Source organism: Hermetia illucens, chromosome 1 (genome assembly GCF_905115235.1).
Source record: "Hermetia illucens chromosome 1, iHerIll2.2.curated.20191125, whole genome shotgun sequence".
Lineage (NCBI taxonomy): Eukaryota > Metazoa > Arthropoda > Insecta > Diptera > Stratiomyidae > Hermetia > Hermetia illucens.
The window spans coordinates 197242520-197258565 of NC_051849.1; the positions used below are offsets into that span (position 1 = coordinate 197242520).

The following is a 16046-nucleotide window of genomic DNA, read 5'->3' on the forward strand; positions in this document are numbered from 1 at the left end:
TTAAATAAATGGTCAATAACTAACATAACATAATATAACATTTGAAAACAAATCTTCAGTAACTAGGATACTTAAAAGGATAATGTCCGCCAGGAAAAGTATTCAAGAACTGATAAATTTGAGTACCTCCTCCGTAATATTTTGCGAGGTTGTCCAGATCTTTAGGTCATCTTCCAAAATTCTCCTTTGATTTTTCAGGTATACCATGATTTAGGGCAATTTCTTGACACTCTCCATGTGGTGTATCTTTTGAAGTTGGATTCATTGCTCCTATTTTGTGTAGATAATACGCTTCATTTATCAGGAGGTTGCTTAAGGTTGTTCAGCACAGCACAGCAGCACATTGTTAGCACTGTTAGGCGGTGGGTTATACTTATAGAACTACAGCGGTTTGGACATGGATTCGCCAATGCAATATCATTCCGTCTGGGAATGAGTACTCTATGGCTAAATCGCTACTTCATAAGCCTCTTCACCTCTTAATTGCCGATCATTGCACCTGCTGCTCGGGTTTTTCATCTCGTGGATCTGCTTGATGGTCATAAATATGTTCCCTCTTTACCCGTCAGTTGTGTCGCCTGTATGATTTTTTCGTCCTTTTGACTTAATTGGGCAATAATCGTTGTTTTACCTAGACCTACCTTAGTATGGAACTCCAAACATCCCGGTTTTGGAAGTCCGCCAATTCGATTTAAAGGGCCTATATCATTTTTCGGAGGGCTCTGTTCTCGAACGCGACCAGCAGTTCGCAATTTTTATTATTGGCAAACCGAATCTCCAAGTGATATTTGAAGGCGGACAAGTCTTGTATAGCAGGATCTTTGAGAGGAGGCGTTTCCAGCGGAACACTTCTTGTATTCTGAAATAGGCTCTGCTGCCTGCTTGCAGAGCTTTTACTCCAGTTGCTTTTTTCTGGCTTCACCCAACCAATTTTGATGGGGCACCGAATTCTGTGATGTTCTGGTATGGTTTTACCCTGTCTATCCAATCATAGGGGTTTCGAAGTCGATGATAAGATGATTCTTACAGCTTTTCCACCAATTGCCGTTGGAAGCAAGTTTAAAGGTGCTTTGATTTGCTTGGAGTGGAGCCTCTCTGGTATAGGCCAATGGTGTTCAGGGCGTATATGGCGAATATCTTACAGGTACTCAACAAAGTAACATCCCGTATAATTACTGCACTAACTGATATCTTTTCTTTTATGTATGGAGTGATAATGACTCATTGCCAATTATCGGCCATTAATTCTCTGTATCAAAAATTTGGCACAAGTTGACGAATCGCTTATAGTTGGTCACCTTCAGCTAAGCTAATAGTTTTATTCTGAGTCTTAGTCATTCTGACCAGTTTCTCAATGTGCTTACATTATGGTTGCCTAATTAGAAAATTGGAATAAGGTCAACATTTTCTCTCAATGAAGGGCGAAAACTAATGTTTTCAAAATCCAAGCTCGACTCCTTTACTAAATTTGCTTTCGGAGCTACTTTTTCTTTGTCTGGGATTGATGTTCTGGGATTTTTTGACGCACCCTTCACCCGCACATCTCGCCGCCTTTGCTACTGAAAGAGATCATAGAATCATGGAGCTTCTCATCAACGAATTTAGTCCTTTTATCTCTTATACAGATGGGGCTGCAGTCTACCCATTGTGAGCCGGGGGTGTTATCCCCAGACAGATGATTGAATGATACGCCTATACTTTTTAGTTATCAAGTGTAAACATTTCTACTGATGCTGTTGAACTGATTTACTTCTGAAATGTTTAGGCAGGGCGTGCATATGATAAAAGAATGTAAGAGATCTCAGGACTGCGCGGTCTTCATTTCTCTGATTGTCTTCTGTTGCTGGATGCGTTACGTCATTTATATTAAGACGATTTTAAGAACTTCTTGACGTCATCGCCAAACTGATCAATGCCAATGGTCATAGCCAAGCTAAAGGCATTCACTGCCTCCTAAACAACTGTTTTGTCTACAGGAGGCAATATACTAACTCGTGTATCAACTAGTATTTACGGGGCGTCTCGATCGAAAAAAGCCTGAAGAAGCAAGTCACCGAGGTGTCCATGGACATACACGCAGTATATGAAAGGTTGGAACTGTCTCTTCTGGGTTAGGAAACTGATGGTTGAATAGAATATCATTTCGGTAGAAATTGAGGTCGCTTCCGACTTCTTGCATTAGGTAAGTATCTGGGCGTAAATAATACTGGCGCAGCACTCACCTGCGATTGCGCGGAAGTAAATTATGATAATTCACGAGGTCGTGTCGTGACCCATCTGTGAATTTGTGGTAGAGAACTGATGGTGGTCTACAAAATTAGGATTGGCGGCTAACGATAAGGAAATATAGCCTGTCTCCCAAATTTTGTCACTGCAACTTGCTGAACAGAAGAGCCTTTGGTATTCTCTCCTGGAAATTGGCATTGTCAGTGAATAGCACATCCAGGGGCATTTGTTGACATTCAGTGTCAGCTTGTTAATCGATCACCAAGAGACTAAAGGATCGAGGTTGTACTACAAGAGAGCACAGTCCACAGAAGACGAAACTGGTTTCGATAATTTAAGCTCGTCAGCGAACAGCAAAGACGGGCAGATGAGGATGGAGGAAAGGTCATTGATAAAAAGCAGGGCCAAGAATGATGTTTCACGAAACCATGCCGTTCTTTCACAATGAGGGGACCAAAGTGCGTAGTCAGTGGGAATTGAAGTCTAGAAATCTTGGTACGCAATTCATCTCAGTCGTAATTATACTCGTGTTTTGCGGCGTGTTATGTGTTCTTAGCATCCTCATCGTTACTGCTTTGATTCTTACCTTGAACATGGAATTCTTCTTTTGAATATATTTTGACTCGGGATAGCTGGATGGTTAGAGCACAAGGCTGTCGTACGGAAGGTCGGAGTTCAAATTTTACAGGCAGTGGGAATTTCTAGGTGAAGTGTACTTTTCTACCGAGTGAATCTTTTACTTAACCGGTGCTCAAAAGGCGGTGGCAGTGGTTCTGCCTGTGGACTCAACACCAAAATGGCCGAAGGGAAATCTCTGTGGGGTGGCACCGGGAAATGATGCATTCAATTCAAAGACTTGGTGGTTATGGGCGTGCTAGGCGGAAGTCCTGAGGCTTCACACATCGTCTAATAGCAGCGCACGAGGTTGTTAGAACTGTCGGCATGTTAGGTAAGAAAACTTTTAGGCTATATGTTTAGGGTTCATGTAGTCTATGATCACAAATTAAGCTTTTATAAAAACATGCTGAATCAATAGGACAATTTTTTACTTGTAGGAGCATCAAGAGTTGCGAACGTAATACACAAGGTGCACATATTGTTCCTTGGAGGACTTCATCCATCCATTGAACGTAGAAGGAGATTCAGGGAGTTTGACAAGACTTGGATACCGCACCTGTGTCACCACCAATAGATGTGAGGTATCCAAGCATGCCAAAACTAACCTTTGGTGTTTTGACTGAAGGATGGTTTATCGGTTCCCCGTTGGGCGGCACAGTCTATAGTGAATGCATAGCTCGGGGTTGAGCAATGGTCTAGGTATGCTTCCAAGGGAAGGGACATCCAATCAATTTCCAAAAATTTTGTCAATATCTCAGATTACTTTATTTGCTTGAACAAATTTTAGAATCCACTTTCGCATTTATGGGAACCTCCGTGAACGGACATCATTCATCGCACAAATTTAATGAATGAATTCCACAGCACACTGATGAAGGGGATAATTGGTTCCCGAAATACGAATGTGTATATCAAACTATTCCAATTTTTCATTTGTTTTGTCGCAAAATGTCGCACCATAAATTAATAATGAATACAATAAAAAATATTGCACCTGAACAGCTAGTTTATTTGAAAACAAAACCTGTTATTCGATAGTATTAATTTACATTCGAAAGCGCCAAAATATGGTGGGCTCAACCGGGATTTGAACCCGGGACCTCTCGCACCCAAAGCGAGAATCATACCCCTAGACCATTGAGCCGCTTGATAAAAACGGTTTGATTTAAAAACATTTTAAAATTTCAAAATTTATGCAAAATTATTTATTACTAATTTCAACGAACACGCTCAGAAAAGATAAAGTGAATTAATTAGTTTTTCTACCAATCATCATTCAACCTTTCAGCGATAAACGAAAACTTCACATCATGGAAAAATGTCCATAAAGCGCTTTTATAACCTTCACTATTAGAGAGATAATTATAATGAAATGTGACTTTCGAATTTGAATAAAATTCGGTCTTTGAATTTTAATGGATTTATGAAATTCATCTGAGAGATCAACTCATTAATTTAGTTCCTTAAAATGAGAGAATGTCAACAAAGTGATGCTTTGCCAAGCCAGACAGAATCCAATCATACTAGAAGCATTCACTATCGTAGATACTCGCAACTTTTACTCTGAGCTTGATAAGCGTCAATGGGAAATAAAGTTTTAGATATTATTTTGTGATGCCAATTCTGGTTAGGTGCATATATATATAGTTGCCTTTTTGATAGAACGTTGACATTAGTTGGGATGTTTTAGACATTTATTTGAAATATGATATCAATATATATTCATAAGCAGCCGATCTGATATCAAGATCCATGATAACAGAGGGTGTTCCTGATATCAGTGGTGAAAAAATAACTTGTTTGGTACTTCGTTGCAGTCTAGATACTATGAAATTTTTTATAAAACAGAAAGTTGTAAATTTGTTTCCCAAGCAATTTTATGAATTTTGATGGTTTCAGGTGGAAAATTAACATAATATACTCGTAAGTTGAGACAGGAGTTTTTCACTATCCCTCATCCGAAGATAGTTTATTCCCAGTAAAGTTGTATACATAGTTTGTAGTGATGAGTGTTTGATGTATAGATTTAGGTTAGGATTGATTGGAACAGCAGATAACAAATAATCGTTAAAAGATGCATATAAGCGTTGAAAACAACGGTAGGTATTAGGTGTTACAAATGATAACCTTCCAGACATCCTAGGGAAATTTCATTTTCTTAACTATATGATGAAAAGTGTTGGAATGGAATAAGTCTGTTCTTCCTGACAATCCCCTTTTCGCTGTATATAAATGACAGGTGCTTTGAGGTGGCGGCGAGGAAGACGGAGCAGCAACTCTGTCGGCCAAACCAAAACCAAGTGGCCGAGGAGAACCTCAACGGGGGTGGCACCGGAAAAGGTGTACTCACTTTCACTTGGTGACCATGCTGCAGTAGGCGACCTACCCAAGATTTAATTAGAGCGACCAAACCCGAGTCTGCACAGGGACTTATCTGAAGTGGCTTCGGTATCCTTATCAGCGGTTTGCTGGTACCATGGAACCGGTATAGCCCTCTGAATTTATATGTCCCAGGAGAATTCCTGGTTCATGAACTTTCAGCTCGATTGAGGGTTATGGTTGATGTCTAAGCGATCAAGAGACCTTCAGGCCTCAACGAGGACTAGCACTTCAATTTGAGTGCCGTACTCCGCAGTTCCTGAATCCTAAGCCATGCACTCAGTTTGGACTAGCGCCGTTGTCTTTGTTACAGCCAGGTTCTGATTGTGGTCATAAAATCAACCCGTGTCTTAAAAAGACCATGAGGTTAAGTTTATATGCTAGGAACTCAGAATCAGAATTTAATTGTATATAAATGACAATCTCTGAGAGGTTACATAATATCATAGTTGGCGTTTTCTACATCAATGCCCTTCCTCGGTCCTTCACACTTCATGCCCATTTGACTCCTTTCATTTTTCTCATCTTTAAAAAGGACAATATAAATAATTTTACTTAATTTTTTTCTTTACAGACAAAGTTTTTACATTGTTACTTTGTCGTTTACTGATTAAAGTTCATCTTGAGGAGGTTTCCAGTGATAGGGTTTTGCTTTTATGCGACTTCGGACCAAGAGTGTGTTCCACGAATACCCTTTTCGGTATTCGAGTTTTGTCCATGCACTGGATGTGGCTACTCCATCGTAACTTTTACATCTTGATCATGGTGAAAACTTCTGACTAGCAAAGTATTTAGTTCAGCTCATAGTTGTATCTGATTCGCAATCGTCCCGGTAATCAGCCTTTTCTGAAATGCTTACGTGAGGAGGATTTAAATTTTGCATCCAAAACATAACACAGGTCTTACAATTGGTAGGTGCAATGCTTCGACCTGCGTTGTACATAGGACAGAATAGAACACTTTACTTGAGAGCTGAACTTCTCTGAGTCGTCAGTTGTGCCTAAGTAAATGAAGCTGCCTGATTTACATCGTTCTCTGACTTGTTGAGACTAATTAAAATTTATTCTGTAGACTTGGAAGATAGTGTAATGATCTAAATTTTGCTCGCGTAGGTTACTGTTTGGTTGGGTTTGACGAGCAGCGTATTTTTGATATCTAGGGACAGCGTCAAGTTTCAGTTCTAGTGCCAGATTGAATAAAAATGAAGCCATTATCATCATCATCATCAACGGCGCAACAATCGGTATTCGGTCTAGGTCTGCCTTAATAAGGAACTCCAGACATCCCGGTTTTGCGCCGAGGTCCACCAATTCGATATCCCTAAAAGCTGTCTGGCGTCCTGACCTACGCCATCGCTCCATCTTAGGCAGGGTCTGCCTCGTCTTCTTTTTCTACCATAGGTATTTCCCTTATAGACTTTCCGGACAGGATCATCCTTATCCATACGGATTAAGTGATCGGCCCACCATAACCTATTGACCCGGATTTTATCCACAAACTGACGGTCATGGTATCGCTCATAGATTTCGCCGTAGGGGGCCAAAAATTCTTCTCTCGAACACGGTCAATTTTTCTTGCTAAGAACCCAAGTCTCCGAGGAATAAATGAGGACTGGCAAGATCATAGTCTTGTACAGCAAGAGCTTTGACAGTATGGTGAGACGTTTCGAGCGAAACAGTTTTTGTAAGCTGAAATAGGCTCTGTTTGCTGCTAGCAACCGTGTTCGGATTTCAACGTCATAGCTGTTATCGGTTGTGGTTTTCGAGTCTAGATAGGAGAAATTATCAACCGTCTAAAAGTTGTGGCCTCCTATCTTTATTCTTCCCGTTTGACCAGTGCGGTTTGATGTTGTTGGTTGGTGGGTTTTTGATGCTGACGTTGCAACCATATACTTTCTCTTGCCTTCATTGATGTGCAGCCCAAGATCTCGCATTAATCGCCGCCTGCTCAATCTGGATGAAGGCAGTTTGTACGTCTCGGGTGGTTCTACCCATGATGTCGATATTGTCAGTTGTTAAAGAGGATCGTACCTCATGCATTTACCTAAGCATCACGAATCACTTTTTCCAGGACCAGGTTAAAGAGGATGGATGATAGGGCATCCCCTTGTCGTAGACTGTTGTTAATGTCGAATGGCCTTGAGAGTGATCCTGCTGCTTTTATCTGGTCTCGCACATTGGTCAGGGTCAGCCTAGTCAGTCTTATCAACTTCGTCGGGATACCGATTTCTCACATGGCCGTGTACAGTTTTACCCTGGCTATGCTATCATAGGCGGCTTTAAAATTCATGAATAGATGGTGCAACTGATGTCCATATTCCAACAGTTTTTCGATCGCTTGCCGTAGACAGAAAATCTGATCTGTTGCTGATTTGCCTGGAGTAAAGCCTGTTTTGTATTGGCCAATGATGTTCTGGGCCTATGGGGCTATCCGGCCTAACATGATAGCGGAGAATATCTTATAGATGGCACTCAGCAATGTGATACCTCAACAACTGCTGCACCTTTTTATGTATGAAACAGATAATGTCTCTTTTCCAACTGTCAGGCATTGATCCGCTGTCCCACACCTTGAGCACAAGTTGATGAACCACTTGGTGTAATTGGTCGCTTTCACATTTAACAAATTCCGCTGTAATTCCATCGGCTCCTGGCGACTTATGATTTTTAAGCCGATGAATTGCACGGACTGTTTCTCCTATACTTGGTGGTGGCAGTATTTGTCAGTATTTGTCCGCCGTCTTCAATTGACGGGACCTCGTGAGAACTCGCCGATGTTCTGGTTGTTCAGTAGTTCATCAAAGTACTTAACCCATCGCCCCAATATGCCCATTCTGTCGGAAATCAGATTCGGCAGGATGAATATCGAGGTGTATAAGGCTTCATCCTGTTGACTTGTTGGTAAAACTTACGCGCCTGGTGCGGTTGCTCCCTGTAATTTTCGAGTTCACAGACTTGTTAGCTCTCCGAGGCTTCCTTTTCCCGTCTGTGAAGTCGCTTCTCCGCTCGACGGAGTTCGTGATAAATCTCTGCGCGTGCCCGCGTTCTTTGAGAATGCAACATTACTCGGTATGCGGCATTTTTCCGTTCCCTAGCAAACTTAGATTCATCATCAAACCACCCGTTCCGACTTCTTTTGCGGTTGGGGCCAAATATGTTTGTGGCCGTATCAATGATAACGCTCCTCCCGTAGTTGTGAAGATCATGATGCTTCATCTCCACTGCGATTATTGCGGTATGCATTTCCCTCTTATAGGTGTCGCAGGGGGCTATGTTGTGAATGGCTTCAGTATTCACTCTCACCTGATTGTCAGAGGGGATTGTAGGTGGTGTCGTAATTCGAGCTTGGAGCACCATGCCAACGAGATAGTGGTCCGAGTCTATATTGGCCCCCTATATGTTCTGACATTCATCAAGGCTGAGAGGTAGCGGCGTTTAATCAGCACGTGGTCAATTTGGTTGAAAGTGGCCCCGTCTGGAGTGGACCACGTATGTTTGTGGACCGCTTTTCGCGCTTTTCGGTACTTCCAACAACCATTTCGTGCGATACTGCTAACTGAATAATCCACAGTCAGTTATCATTTGTATTTCGTTGAAAGCTATGGGGGCCGACGTATCGCCTGAATACGGGCTGCGTCCCTACTTGACTGTTGAAATCTCCAAACATGATTATGATATCATACTTGGGACAGGCTACGAGGGTCCGCTCAAATGCCTCGTAAGTGTCATTTTTTGGCTGACTAAGAAACCTACTCCGAGCACATAGTTTGCTGGATGGCTGCTATAATATATGGTGTAGTGGCCCTTCTCCAGGAAGCCGGTGCCTGTCGATCACATCTCTCGCAACGCTGGTACATCAGCCTTATATTGGAAAAGGATATCGGCTAGCTGCTCAGCAGCATTCGGGCTGTGCAGGGAACGCACGTTCCATGAGAAAATGCGCAAATCGTTAATGCGTTGTCATTGCCGGGTTCTTCGTTGTGAAATCCATCTTGCCTGAGACTCCTTTCGTGGCTTCATAACATCGGTTTTCCGTGTAGGGTTGTCAGCCCTACCTAAGCCCCAACCTGGTGGACGTCAGCTCCTATACCAGAGAAAATTACGTTGCGGACAAAGTTTTTTATTAAGGAACATAAGCAACAAGGATAGTAGTTATTAATCCAACTCTTAACTTTTATATCCTAAGACTTTACAAGTATTTAACCATCAGTCGGACCGTCATATTCGAATGTGAAAACAGGCACCCAGACTTAGCAAATGTAGAAACCACATAGATAAACTATAAAGATACGCAAGGCAAGTTATGGTTTTAAAAAAAATTATCTTTTATTCGTCCGTATCTTTTCCGCTTTCGGAAAATTACCTCCATTGTTCAGCCTTTGGTCCTTTTGGAAAACACTTTTAGGTTCACATTTCAGTTGGCTTTCCTCAATTTTCAATTCGTGTTGAATTCCTTAAGGAGCTGTCTTGTATCTTTCTGTTTAGTCAGTTACTTTATATCAATCTACTTTACTGAACAAGCAAGTTTAACATTTCGTACATCTAAGCCACTAAGGCACCTCTTTAACATTGAATATGTATTCTGAAGGTTACGCATGCCTCCAATAGTCACAAAAACATAATTGGCTATACTAGTATTTTGTAAATAAGGTGACTATTATTATTTATTGACAATAATTTAGTGTCAAGTATTTAATTACAATGAATTCATTGCTTCTGTATGTTAGGTTCTCTGTTCTTGCTTCGGCAGAACATATACTAAAATTTGAACGATACAGAGGCCAGCTGTCCGGCTAAGACACTTAAGTCATCAAGGGATGTACCATGGTGGAACAGGAACCTGGCCGGAATGAGAAAAGAGGTACGAAAACTCTTCAACCAGGCAAAACAAACCGGGGACTGACAGAGGTACAAAAATGTACTGACTGCGCATAGCAACGCGATCAAGGAAGCGATATGAAACAGCTTCAGGGAATTCTGTGAAGGGATCAAACAGATCACAGAAGCAACCAGGCTGTACAAGGCTGTAGCCAAAGACGGGGGGAATATCCTCTGTCTGTTTGAAGGAGGAAGATGGGACATGTATGGGGAATGAGGAGGACAGGGTACACCTGCTTCTCAGAACTCATTTCCCGGAGTCCTACCCCACGGTGGCAGGCGACAACATTCCGCCTGACACCCCAACAACGAATAAAAGGAGAAGAAAGGACAATTGGAAACTAGCAAAAGAGGTATGCTCAGAAGCTATTCTAAGATGGGCAGTGGGAACTTTTAAACCACTGAAATCACCCGGAGTAGATGGCATTTTCCCAGCACTAATCCAGGGAGGCCTAGGAATCAGCTTACAGTCTTTTCTGAGGGTAGTAAGGGGAGCAAAGTGGTCTTTAATTAAAAGGATCCTTTTCACCCTAAATCTTTCAGACCAATTTGCCTAACATCGTTCGTACTCCAACACGGCCTGAGTGCTCAGAAGCGGCAGCTTCTCCCCCACCATACACATTCAAGACGATGGAGAAGGTTATGGACAATTATCATCATCATCAACGGCGCAACAACCGGTATCCGGTCTAGGCCTGCCTTAATAAGGAACTCCAGACATCCCGGTTTTGCGCCGAGGTCCACCAATTCGATATCCCTAAAACCTGTCTGGCGTCCTGGCCCACGCCATCGCTCCATCTTAGGCAGGGTCTGCCTCGTCTTCTTTTCCTACCATAGATATTGCCCTTATAGACTTTCCGGGTGGGATCATCTTCATCCATACGGATTAAGTGACCCGCCCACCGTAACCTATTGAGCCGGATTTTATCCACAACCGGACGGTCATGGTATCGCTCATAGATTTCGTCATTGTGTATGCTACGGAATCGTCCATCCTCATGTAGGGGGCCAAAAATTCTTCGGAGGATTCTTCTCTCGAACGCGGCCAAGAGTTCGCAATTTTTCTTGCTAAGAACCCAAGTTTCCGAGGAATACATGAGGACTGGCAAGATCATAGTCTTGTACAGTAAGAGCTTTGACCCTATGGTGAGACGTTTCGAGCGGAACAGTCTTTGTAAGCTGAAGTAGGCTCTGTTGGCTGACAACAACCGTGCGCGGATTTCATCATCGTAGTTGTTATCGGTTGTGATTTTCGACCCTAGATAGGAGAAATTGTCAACGGTCTCAAAGTTGTATTCTCCTATCCTTATTCTTGTTCGTGCTTGTGTTTGACCAGTGCGGTTTGATGTTGTTGGTTGATTCGTCTTCGGTGCTGACGTTGCCACCATGTATTTTGTCTTGCCTTCATTGATGTGCAGCCCAAGATCTCGCGCCGCCTGCTCGATCTGGATGAAGGCAGTTTGAACGTCTCGGGTGGTTCTTCCCATGATGTCGATATCGTCAGCATAGGCCAGTAGTTGGGTGGACTTGAAGAGGATCGTACCTCTTGCATTCACCTCAGCATCACGGATCACCTTCTCGAGGGCCAGGTTAAAGAGGACGCACGATAGCGCATCCCCTTGTCGTAGACCGTTGTTGATGTCGAATGGTCTTGAGAGTGATCCTGCTGCTTTTATCTGGCCTCGCACATTGGTCAGGGTCAGCCTAGTCAGTCTTATTAATTTCGTCGGGATACCGAATTCTCTCATGGCCGTGTACAGTTTTACCCTGGCTATGCTATCATAGGCGGCTTTAAAGTCGATGAATAGATGGTGCAACTGTTGTCCATATTCCAACAGTTTTTCCATCGCCTGCCGCAGAGAGAAAATCTGATCTGTTGCTGATTTGCCTGGAGTGAAGCCTCTTTGGTATGGGCCAATGATGTTCTGGGCGTATGGGGCTATCCGGCCTAGCAAGATAGTGGAGAATATCTTATAGATGGTACTCAGCAACGTGATACCTCTATAATTGCTGCACTGTGTGATATCTCCCTTTTTATGTATGAGACAGATTATGCCAATCGTCAGGCATTGATTCGCTGTCCCATACCTTGAGCACAAGTTGATGAACCACTTGGTGTAACTGGTCGCCTCCATATTTAACCAATTCGGCTGTAATTCCATCGGCTCCTGGCGACTTATGATTTTTTAGCCGATGAATTGCACGGACTGTTTCTCCTAAACTTGGTGGTGGCAGTATTTGTCCGTCGTCTTCAGTTGGCGGGACCTCCAACTCGCCGATGTTCTGGTTGTTCAGTAGCTCATCAAAGTACTCAACCCATCGCTCTAATATGCCCATTCTGTCGGAAATCAGATTTCCCTCTTTGTCTCGGCAGGATGAGCATCGAGGTGTATAAGGCTTCATCCTGCTGACTTGTTGGACAATTATATTAGAACTAAATTCCGAAAGCGTAATTCCCTACATTAGTGTCAACACGCTTACCGGGCAGGACGGTCAACCGTAACTGCTCTGTATCAGCTGACTTACGGAACTCAGCACACAAGCGAGGGAATTACATAAGCTCCAAAGGCTGGCTTGCGTGCGTATCAGTGGGCAATGAGAACATGCCCAACGGCATCCCTGGAGGTCCTTCTAGGATTAACCCCTCTCCATCTGCACATACCGATAGCCAAGCAGCGATCAAGGCACTTAGGTCCTACCAGGTGAACCCTAAACTGGTGTGGGAATGTCTTGAGAGACTGAATACACTCGCCTCGTCTAACAAGGTCTGGATACTTTGGGTTCCAGGCCATGCTGGGTTGGAAGGCAGCGGACGAACGAGCCAAGAGCGAGCAGGGACGCTTTTACACAGGCTAGAACCCTTCTGTGGAATCGGAAATGTTTTCATGGCTATGACACTAAGAAATGAAGAGTAACGGTTGAGGGAACTATACTGGGCGGGTCTACCAAGGATGGAGAAGTGCAGGGTGCTTATTGTAGGATACGAACCCGCACCAAAAGGAACCTCCGAATCATAGTGGGAATTCTCACTGGTCATTGTCGGCTGAACTTTCACCTAGGGAAGCTAGGGATATCTACGGACACTGCCTGCAGGTTTTGTGAGGAGTATGACCAAACCTCTATACACGTCCTGAGACAGGGTCCGGCACTTGTGCAAAATAGGTCAAGGGCATCTGGGAGAACACTTAATTCCAGATGCAAAGTTGAAAGACCTGGAAGTAGGGAACATACTAAAGTTCCTGGCGGTTATAGGCTTGCCTGAGATACTATGATCAATAGCTACACTATAACCAGTAAAAAGGGGCACAATAGTTCTTTAAGGACGCGGTGCGAATTTCCCTTAACAGAATAATAATAATAATGTTAGGGTTTCTTTTGTCCTTCCAACCCGCTTATGGAATCCATAAAATTGTTTGTTTTAATAGTTACGAAACTATTATCTTCAAAAACTGTTCGCAAACCGTTCGCGTTGTACGTTTTATACTTTCTGTCTCGAATGTAATAGAAACTCAAGATCGTTGATGTGTTTGATCAATGATCATCACTTCCTTTACCGAACTAGGTGGAATGAGAGCCACAATCTTAACATGCTACATGTTTTCTTCATATGTTTCTAAGGTTAGTCAGGGGTGAAGGATGCTATCAAGTATAACAGTGCTGTGGCTGCAGTACTGATTCTTAGAATACTGCTGTGGTTTATAGATTAATTAATGAAGGAAAAAAATGGTGTTATATTCTTTATTTCTCAATGTACCCCCCTTCAAGTGAAATGCACTTTTCACATCGTGCTTTTATGCCACTGAAAAAATTTTGCCTAGACTTTTCTTCAAAATGGTGTTCTACAATGGTCTTCATTTCCATCGCTGGAAAATTTTCGTTCTCTTAACTCCTTCTTTAAATTTGTAAAAAGAAAAAAGTCGCTGAGAGCCAAGTACGGTCTGTAGTGTCAAGTGTGCAGTAAGTCAAGTTCTGTGAATCCCGCAAGATTTAGGGCAGCCATCGCAACCTGAGCGTTGTGAACGGGCGTGTTGTCCTGCAGAAAGCACATTTCCGCACCAACTTGCCACGTCTATTCTGTACAACTGCCTCACATGACTGAATCAGTAAATTAGCGTAGCACTGATCGTGGCCATAATCCTTGACGCAAACTTTTCCATTTTTAATTTTTTTGGTGGCCTTTCTCCCTTTTTATCCACTGCATCGACTATTGTTTGGACTCCGGATCATATTGACAATCCAATGTTCAATAATGATACCTAATAATAATCGTCGGCGTGACAATCTAATCGGATCTGGGTTTTGAAGTGGGTGACCATACCATCGAAGACGCATCTCTTGCAATTTTTCCACGATCAGTGCAACCCCATATCGATCGCCGGTATCCTCATTTCGGATGTGATCAAAACGTGTCACGCCTTTAGCCCAACGCAACATTTTTGTCTCCATTACCGCAAGACGCCATTCATTGTATTTTATAGTCGCCCAACACTCAGAACCATATAGAGCGACAGGACGGACGTAACTGCGGTTAATTTAAAATTTGAGACGTTCGTCGTGGAACGCCACTTCATCCAGGTTGTGCTGCTAATGCGTGAAGCAATTTCACAACACAGTTCTCCATTGACTGATATAATCGGTGTTTCTTCATGAGTAACCGCGCAGCGTGTATTGCGTCCGTAGTTCCGCAGTTCTTAACAAATCCGGCTTGATTCACGGTTATTTCAATGATTTCGCGAATACGGTTGTCAAGAATGCGTTCAAAAATCTTCATGGTATGGTAACCGGATCAGACGGTAATTTGAACATTCTGCTGGACTACCTTTCTTTTTCTATATTGAAATGGTGACACTTTCTTGCCAGCCAGAACACCGCCTTTCTGAATAACCTGAGCCTGAGCTGCAGAGCAGAGTTGGGTCCCAACTCTTCGTTTTCCAGAGCTCAGATGCGATGCCCTCAGGTCGTGAGGTTTTCCCCGATTTCATTCGTTTTATTGCTTTCTCGGCTTCAGTTGTGCTGACAGGTGGAATTGCTCTAAATGTCGGCAATGACTGTGGAAGTGAAGGATGAGCAAATCCTTCAGTTTAAATCTGCTCGAAATCATCTATTCGTCGTGGCTCGACGTTCGATAAGCAAATACCGTTCTTCCCATTAACCCAACAGAAGTGTTCAATAGCCCGTGTGATTCCGTTTCGGTTTTTGGCAAGTCGATATAGACCTTAGCCATCTAGGGAGCTCCACTTTATTGCTAAGAAGTTTATTGAACTTTGACCAATCCTTTTCCTAGGATTCCGTCTTTGCGTTACAGTCTGATGATCTGAGAGTGAGACTTCATCTAGCACTCGCCAGTCTCTAATCAACTCTAATAGTGTTCAATTGCAGATTGTTAGGTCAATTACTTTACTTCATGTTGGCTCTACGATTGTAGGGGCGCACTCTATGTTCGTGGTCGTCAGACTAGTGATAAATTCATTACATTTGCTGCTGCCCCAACAAATACACTAAACGTTCGCATCACAACCTATTATTCTGCATGCACTCCCTTAGTTCTTGCGTAGGCGGAAGACACAAAGAATCATAGGGTAAGCAACGGCAACTATGACGTTTCTCCTCTTACCCTTAACCTGGTATTGTAAGTCGAATTGTAAGTTGACAGCAACAAGATTCTGAGAACAGAATTTTCTCAGCATGGTTACCTCTCACAATTCTGACATCAGAACGCAGGCTCTCGGTCTCGAGGACCTCTCATCGAAGAACATCCTAGTCCCCTTTACTAATCCAATACCATAAATTTTGTTAAAACGAACCCATGACTGTTGAACCAGAAATATATAAGGATAGTCCTGCAACTTTGCCAGCCTTGCTGCCAGTAGATAAGAGTAAGCTTTTGCGTGCTGCAGGTTAATTTGACTAACTCTTATGTTTGTAGATATAAGCGTAGTCCAATAT

The 16046-nt window shown here is 42.9% G+C and overlaps 1 non-coding gene across 1 annotated transcript; it reads right to left on the reverse strand.

Annotated features, from left to right (window-relative positions):
• Positions 1 to 3916: 3916 nt before the first annotated feature.
• On the reverse strand, positions 3917 to 3988 carry Trnap-ugg. Its single transcript has one exon. It is a non-coding gene; the product is annotated as a tRNA-Pro (tRNA).
• Between the last annotated feature and the right edge of the window lie 12058 nt (positions 3989 to 16046).